This window comes from Belonocnema kinseyi, chromosome 10, assembly GCF_010883055.1.
Source record: "Belonocnema kinseyi isolate 2016_QV_RU_SX_M_011 chromosome 10, B_treatae_v1, whole genome shotgun sequence".
Lineage (NCBI taxonomy): Eukaryota > Metazoa > Arthropoda > Insecta > Hymenoptera > Cynipidae > Belonocnema > Belonocnema kinseyi.
The window spans coordinates 96,272,609-96,281,740 of NC_046666.1; the positions used below are offsets into that span (position 1 = coordinate 96,272,609).

At 30.7% G+C, this 9,132-nt stretch overlaps 1 protein-coding gene across 4 annotated transcripts in view; it reads left to right on the forward strand.

Moving 5' to 3' along the window:
• Positions 1-3,097: 3,097 nt before the first annotated feature.
• LOC117181395 (supervillin-like) overlaps positions 3,098-9,132 on the forward strand; it is a 206,552-nt gene continuing 200,517 nt past the window's right edge. For all 4 annotated transcript variants that reach the window (XM_033374005.1, XM_033374006.1, XM_033374008.1 and 1 more), the window contains exon 1: positions 3,098-3,424. The gene's annotated coding sequence lies outside the window, so the exon portion shown is untranslated. The remainder of the gene's footprint in view (positions 3,425-9,132) is intronic.

Here is a 9,132-nt window from a genome sequence, read left to right on the forward strand (position 1 = left end):
GAGGTCCGTGAATCTGCGATGTCGACTATCTGAAGTGGTGGTCGGCCTGCTGACTTATCTGCTGGCGTTTTAATTCTTCTTTCTTCTTCGAGTTTCTTGAAGAATTTACTTTACGTAAAATAGAGCCTACTTAGTTCAGCTGCTAGTTATAGTAATTGCCCAGTACTTCTCGGTGCAAGAGTCCGTGGATCTCCTGGAGTCTGATCTTCTTTTGATTCCGTAGAATCAGATGTTCGCCTTCAAAGATTGCTCCTTTTGATCAAATAATCCGTAGAGTTATTCTTATGATCGTTTGAGACAATCCTGGCAGGATCGCCAAAATGTTATGCCGAAAGTAGTCAAGTTGGTTTTTTAAAAATGAGTCATACCGAATCACTCGGTATGGCGACTTTATTCAATGGTAAATTACAGATGTAACTTATGAGACTGAAGAATATGGACTGTCTCAAAGAATAGAGCGAGCCTTTATATAGCTGTAGAGTAGAGTAGGGATGGGTCAGAGTACAATGTGTAACAGAATCATAAAATACAAATAATTTGTTTATCATTCCATTTATTTGTTGCAAACAAATTTGATAAACAAATTAACGAATAGTCTTATTATCAGTAAAATTTTTTTGTGCTAAAAGGGCTTCACATTAATGTAGGATTGACATTTTATAACAAAAATAATTTAAAAGTTTAAAATGACTATTATTATAAACAATTCTTGTGGCAAAATATTATAATTCGAGATTTTTCAAATTATTATTTCCTTCAAGCGCCAGGAAGAATTCAGGTATTCCCTAAAACAACAAATATTTAATAGTATTTGATAAAATATGACAATTTAAATTGATGCAAAATCCTGTTAAACAAAACAAGAATCCAACGACCAAATTTGGACCACAACGTTATGGTCCAAATTTGGTCGTTGGATTCTTGTTTTGTTTAACAGGATTTTGCATCAATTTGAATACTGGACGTTAAATGGGATTTTTAATTTGGATTTTGGTCTGATTTAAATTTCGTAAATTACAATTTAAATTTTTGTAAATACATTAGATAAAGAAATTCAAAATTTTGGTCCTTTCGCATAGAATGTATTTTTACACTGGAAATATTTTAAGCTGTTGGGCGAATAACTGCTATTCACAGAAATATTTGAGAAGTTAACAATAACCATTGTTATAAAAATTTCTCATGACAAAATATTCAAATGTAAGGTTTTATCAAAATTTTTATTTTCCGTAGTCGCTACAATGGCTACGGATATTCCTAAACAATTTAGTAGAATATAACAACTTAAATGTTTATAAACAATTTACATAAGAAATGTCCCAATGTTGGCAGTTTCACTTTGGAAAAAGCCCGGCTTTCAATCGTAACAGATTGGAAATGAATCATAACACTGCATGCTAAGATTCACTCAATACAAAATCTTTTGAAAATAACCCACTGACTTGGCCATCAAAGAAAATATAAATTTCATAAAACTTTAAGTTTAAATATGTTGTTACAAGAATTGCTAATAACAGTGGTTATTGTTAACTCTTCTAATATTTTTGTGACTAGCAGTCATTCGTCCAATAGTTTAAAACATTTTCAGTGCAGAAAAATTTTCTATGTAAAAGGGCAAACATTTTAAATTTGTTTGCAAAAATTTTAATTGTTATATTTTATCAAATATTATTAAATATTTATTATTTTAAGGATTACCTGAAGTCGTTCTGACAATTGAAGGACATTATGATTTGAAAAATCTCCAATTCTAATATTTTGACACAAAAATTGTTTATCACAGTGGTTATTATAAACTTTAAATTATTTTGGTTATTAAATGTCATTCCTACATTAATGGGAAGCACTTTTAGCGAAAAAAATGTTTTCACTGATAATAAGACTTTGTTCATACTTTCACTGGAAAAATTATTAATAAAAAAATAGAGGAGACAAAATTTCGGAGAGTCAAGATCTATAGAATTTAATGATCTTTAATTTAAAACAGAAAAATTCAAAATCGCAAGAAAATTGAAGGGTCTGAATATTTTTGAATGAAAAAAGTGCATTTCCTCCAACTGTGCGTCATGAGTACAGTACGTTTGTTTATAGATTTTAATAGCTTATAGTATGTTTATTTTAGAAATAAGGTTTGCAATAATATAATTAACGATTTAATTCAAAAGCTCCTTTAAATTTTAAATTTTAAATATAATTATTAGGGGCTGAATGCAGCGAGAAGAAAGCTTTCAAGATTAAGCAACAAATAAATTACTGAACTGTATAAATGTATATATGATGTTTGGTTCAATTAAAATAAATATATACATTATATTAAATAATATTAAATCCATTTTCTCATTTATCTTTCGTGTCATTGACTTGTTACCAAATGGTTCCCTCAAATTATTTTATTTGAAACTTGATTCCCTCAAACATTTTAATTACAATTACCACTACTTTTTAACAATTTTTCCTTCAAAACTTTAAATTATTAAGATTTTAAAGGTACAAAGATTCTTTACTTTGCAACTTAAGTTCAAGTCTTACATATTCTAATTATTATAATATTTATATTGGATGAAAGTAATATATTTTTTATTAATTCTTCTGATCATGTATATGTTTTAAATATTTTTGTCATTGAGGTCTTAAATAGTATTAATTTTTTTATTAGCTACATTAATAATTTCAACAATGAATAATTTTGTTTAAGTAGAACAAATAATAAAATCAATAATTTCAGAAAAATAAATCATAGAAATATTAAGTTCGAACTGCTTTTAAAATGTATCTCAAAATTAAATTTTATTCATATTAAACTACATATCTTTATGACTTTTTCTTTTTTGAAATAATTAGTAATACTATAATTTTTTCATATATTATTTTTTGTTTATTTGCAAACAGCATCAAGTTTTTAATTATTTTTGCTTTTTCTTAATGCAATTCAATGAAAAAGACAGACCTACTTTTTGTGATGCCATCTGTTGGCTTAGTTTGACCGACATTTCCCCTCCGGATCGTAAGAAAACTACTGAACATACACATGCACGGTCGTGGCAAGGGGCTGGCTTATTATAATATCTTTGCCGGAACCACAGGTGACAATTGGCAAGTGTAGGACACAAGAGATAAATGGCTGTGGAAGATATGTGAAATTGTGATTAGAAAATCATAATTTTTTTACTTGTTATTTTACTTTCGCATATAACATTGACAGTTTCTCTACTTTACATATCAAATCCTTCAATTTTTGTGCTTTTAAAATGAAGTGGTAGTATTTTTCTGAAATAACACTGTTATTAAATCAGTGTACTACATATGCATCGGTGTGTATTCGTGCGTTGGTGATAATTATATATAATAACTGTACAGTATTGGCTTTAAAATTTTTGACTTCTTAAGAAGAAAAGAAGTCCTATGGATAATTCACGTTGATTCAGTGAGTATACAGAGATCATCATTTATTTTTCGTTCTTGTGTTTTTGTTGGTCTTACTCGCAACCAACGGCTGCGAGGTGGAAGTGAAAGTAATTTCTGTTTTTTTTTCAAATGTTCATCTTCAATTTTAAGTTTTTAAAAGCAGAAAAGGTTTTTAAAAGAGTGGAAACAATTTAGTACAAATCCATGTAAAGATTATCCGTATTTATGGAGTTGTCTATTGCCACAACTAAATTTAAACTCAAGGATCTGTTGACATGAACGTGTATGTGTGTTTGAAAGATTTTTGCAGAATGAGTCAAAGTTAGTCCATACTTCTATGGGATTGTGACAAGCTAAACACTGACAAACCTTTTAATGTCTATTATTTGCAAAAGCTAATGTAATTAATCAGAGTGACACTAGTCACAATCTTGTTGACCTAGATGGTTATACGCTTAGCCAAAGGCAAAATATTGAGCATTTTCTGTGTTACTGACTTTTTTGCCATTTAACAATGTTAATTAAACGTTTTTGCATTACCAAGGAATAAATATATTTTTCCGTTAGGCGTCTAAAAGTCATCTCTATATATTTTAGTGAAGAAGAGCGACTTCCTAAAATATAAGCTTATTAAATAATTTTACTATAATAATAGATTTTTCCAAGCACGATATATAAGTAGGTTAAATGATAAGAAATTATTATAATACTCTGTGTGGAATACACTTAAAAAAAGTTCAACATTAGGCGATAATCGCATTTACCTGGATTTGTATGGAATAAAATATTTAAGTCTTTTCATTTCTCAAAAAAGCATTTTTTGTAATTAATTTGTTGGTGTCAAATAAATAATAGAGTGAAACTCTATGACTGGGCTGGTTTCGAAGCTGGAGGAGGTTGGGAATTACTCAGCCTTAGCGACCACCGCTCATCCCGCGCAGCGCCTTTTATTCCTACTTGGGACGCGGCTTCAATTCTCGGAATGGCTATAGAAGGCTATCTCTAAGATTCACTGTATTTATATTTGCTTATCAATGTTGACGAGGATTCTTGGAAAGTTTATTGACTGTTTGCGATTATTTGATAATAATTTTTAACAGTTTGAAAAAAATCGAAGGCTTTAAGTTTTTAGAGATTGTTTCTGACCATCTACATTTTGGGCTTGCTGCAGAACTATATCACAATATAATAAGAAAGATAGACAAAGAAAATAATCAACCAAAAAAACACTCCCTCTTCCTTATTAGTCCAGTAAAATTAGCTCGAAAACAGGTTATTTCCAGAAAAAATTTATAAAGTTTTGATATCTATCGTATGTGGTTCCATATGCCATCCGAATCAAATATCAAAAGAGTTTCCCTCTGACCGGTGGGAGGAAACACTCTTAAATCTAACAAACAATCCATGAAAATTGGTTTTTGGCGATTATTTCGAAAAGCGTGCATCTAACGATAAGAATAGTCAAGTACAAAAAAATAGTAGATTAAATTCTGAATGAGAAGTGTTCTATGCATTTTTGTTGTACAGCTGACAGTTTACGAGTAATCCACCCTCTGCGTAGTGGGTGAGTTTCAGCTCTTACTAAAATTGTAGAGCAGACAATTCTCTATAAATACTGCTTATTAAATGTTTATTATTTAAACAATTAAAAATTATATAAACATTATTCCGAAAATATATCAGGGATTTATTTGATGAAAAATTAATTAAAGCCTATGTACACTGTAAACATTTTTTCGGAAATTTTTCCGAAAATAGTCGGGCAGCTTAAAATCCAAATGGGTCGTAAATTTTTCCGAATATAGAGTCGGAAATATTGCCGACATTTAGTTGGAAATTTTTCCCACTGTTTAGTAGGAGAAATTTCCAATCTATTGGGAAAATTTTCCGATCGTTAGGTTTTTAAGATATCCGACGATTTTCAGAAAAATTACCGAGAAAAGAGTAGGAAATATTGCCGAAATTTAGTTGGAAATTTTGCCCACTCTTCAGTAGGAGAAATTTCCAATCTATTCGGAAAAATTTCCGAACATTATGTTTTTAAGATATCCCACTATTTTTGAAAAAATTACTAAGGATAGAGGAGGAAATATTTCCGATATTTAGTCAGAAGTTTTGCCCACTCTTTGGGAGGAGATATATTCAAACTATTAGGGAAAAATTCGATCATTAAGATTCCCGGCTATTTTCGGAAAAATGAGCAAGGAGGTAATTGGATAAATTTCCAGCTATAAATAGACATTTTTTCTCCAATATAGTTTGTTATGTAGTTCCCTAACCTTTTTGAGACTCGTTCTATAAGTAATGAAATTTATCATACTTCTAATTATGAAATATTTTCACAAAAGTTTCGATTTTATACTCTGATTAGGATATTTAAATACACATTTAATGACAAAAAATGAAATACTTTGAGAGTTCTATCCACTTAGGGAAAATTTTTGCCGAATCGCAAGGTATACAAATTTACAGAAGAGTTTGGATTTTAAATAAATTTAAAAAGTTTCTAATATTGCTTTTTTTGTGTGTTTATGAAAAATATCATACACAGAATAAAGTAACTGATGAGAATATTTCTTTTATTCAGAGAAATGATAGCGGAGAATATTGCCGAAGAAATATTTCTGCAGTGCAAAGATATATTTTGTTTATTTCTAAGGAACGCAATGACGAAGGCAATTGAATATTTACTTAACACTGTGAAATATTTGTTGAAATAGAGAAATATGTCATCAACTGTAAGAAAAAGCTCTCTGACATGAAGAGTGTTTGCTTTAACGTAAAGAAGTATAACCTAAATTCAAAAATATGTTTATTACATATAACTAAATATTACTTGGCTTTATAAACAATTTTTTTTATTGGAAGAATTGATTCGCTGTTTCAAATAAACGAACCATAAATAAATAAAACGTTTTCTTGTAAATTGATATTAAAAATAGAAGGTTATTAATTGTTCTTAATAAACCACTGCGTAAACCGTCACAATTTAGAATAAAAATTGTGTAATCTCCTTTTATGTACATTAAAAATCAGTCCCCTGGCGTGTCACAAGCTAAGAATCACAATCAAAGCCAAAGGTTTCACAATAAATTAAAAGAAAAATGTCATTTATATTACAATTTTTAAATGATCTGATAATGGAAGATAAATTTCTGTTGCACATTTTTAAAATTTAATATTAAATATTTAAAAACTTGAGCTTAATTTTGTCCCTCAGTTCTTGTAGTCAGCCCCCTGGTTCAACTTGAAAATTGCTTTAATCGTTCTATGTGCAACAAAAAGTAATCTTTTTGCGTTAAACGGAAAGTTTCCAGCTTGAAGTTTGTCCTGGTGTACAGCAGATAGCGGTCATATGCTATTCTGTTAGGTTATTTCTCGACGTAAACGCTGAAACAAGTGCTTCAGCCGGCTGTTGAGAGGATCCCCTGGCGAGTAAATTTATACTTTGTTTTCGAAATTAAATTAACAGCTTTCGCTATTTTATATACTCAAGGTGGACAGATAATTATTTCTGCAAGTAAATTAATAATACTTTATTAGTATTTGTGATGGCCTCGACGTTTGTGGAATTTCTCAGTCCCCTGGCGTCAGTCCCCTGTCACAGAATGAGGCAGGGGACTGATGGAACTACCAGGGGAATGACAAAATAATAATTTCCAAGGAACCTGATGGTCAACAATGCATCCTACAAATAAAAAAAAATAACAAGGAACTCAATCTTACAAAGAAAGAGAGAATAGCCATGAATAGCTATCAGAAACTGCTGATTGAGATGTGCCTTGATCGCTACAGTGAACACTGTTTATACAGACAGTGTCAAAATTGTATCAATAAAACTCCTGATAACAAAAAATTTGACAACAAACCCTCGCATTTCCAAAATTGGATAGCTCAAAAACAAGAGTTCATAGACGCCAAAGTTAAAATACCATTTCAATTAACAAAATATCTGAAAAAGACGTAGATCATCCAGCCACGTCAACTCATAGGAAAATTGAATGAGGATTTAGATACATTTTTGTTCCGCGAAAGAAACATTTTCCACCTGTTTAATGTAATAAATACTCTAAAGAAAAACATTCCTAATGATGATGATTTGATACACATGGATTTTTCTCAAAATTATGCCGGCAAATACAACCCAAGAAATTCAACCCGTTCATTTTGGAGGTTATCCCGTATAAATTAGTCTTCACACTGTTATAGTCTACTTAGAAAATATGACTAAGTCGTATAGCACAGCATTCTTAAACACATCTCATTCCATAACTGCTATTTTGGCACATTTGCTACCCATTTTGAAAGCTTTGTCCCCGATATCACGTGCCTTCACTTTTCAAGCAATGGACCCGTAGCCCAATGTCGCAATAAACCCATGTTTCATATCTTGGTTACAAAGCTACCAAAACAACTTCAAAATATAAAAAAATGTTGCTACATTAGTTTACGTCGATAAATAATCTATGGAAAAATTCTTAGAGGGATTCAGGAAATGTGTTGTGGAATTATTATAAGCACTATTGACTATGAAGCTATTAAGACAATGAGAAGTATTTAACACAAAGACTTCCAATGGCACCCTTAAAGTTCATCAAATGAGTGGAAAAGTTCGTTTAACAATATTAACAATGAGCAGTTTGAGCTGTTTCTGCGATTCTGATACGTACGAACATTCCAAATAGGAGGCTTGACATATCAAGAGAACACCAAACTCACAGTCGAAGATGTTTTCACAGATTTTGAATATGAAAATGAAAAAGAATCTACGAATAGTTATGTAACTTCTAAACAAATGATTAGGTTTGATCACGAGGATGTCTCCGCCGCAGCTAAGGAAGTAATTGTAGAGAAGTTACCTAGCCCCAACTCGTCAATGAAAGGGGATAGAGTATTTTATAAATTAAGGTTCCCCATAAATATGTTTGAGAAATAACTTAAGGTAAGGTTTATTAGGCAATTAGTGCTTCTTTAAAAAAAATGTGACTGATATTATGTAGGCTAATAATTATTCTAAATAGTTTGTATTATTATGTGTCTAAAATGTACGTGATTTGAACTGTTGGATCCTCAAAGTAGGAACGCTAATTTTCAAATGTTTCATGTGCTTGAAGTTCGGAACGTTCAACTGAACCACTTTTTTTACTGATGACTTCGTAAACTATAAATATGGCTGAAATGTTTGTTAATTTATATTAGAAATAATACTTTTACTAAAACAAAATCATAATGCATTTTTTTTATTGCAGTTGGAACAACATTTGTGGATAAAATAGAATTGGGAAAAAATATGTCGTTCATTTGAACCTTCAGAACTTCAGGTACATAAATGTTTCTCATTACAAGGCATTTTTCTAACATAAAAAACAATGAAAATAGTCAATCAGTAATAACATGTAGTTTTTACTTCACAAAGACAGTCCCCAGGTACATGCGTCAGTCCCCTGTCGCGACTTTTCACCAAATCGTTTATAAGTCGTGAAATACTGCAAAATTTATGCGGCCGTTTTCAGTTTACGTTGAAACAAACCATTCTCTTACCTTAGACCAGCTTTGTTTTTTATTTGAAAAAAAATGCTCGGACAGTTTTGTACAGGCCAATTTCCCAATAGCGGGGAAGTACCCATATATATATAATTAAAAATTTGTCATAAGGACAACCGCAGGATTTCGCCGGGAACGGGTGCTAATCTGAAAAATTGCACCCGCTTCCAGCGAAATCGCGGT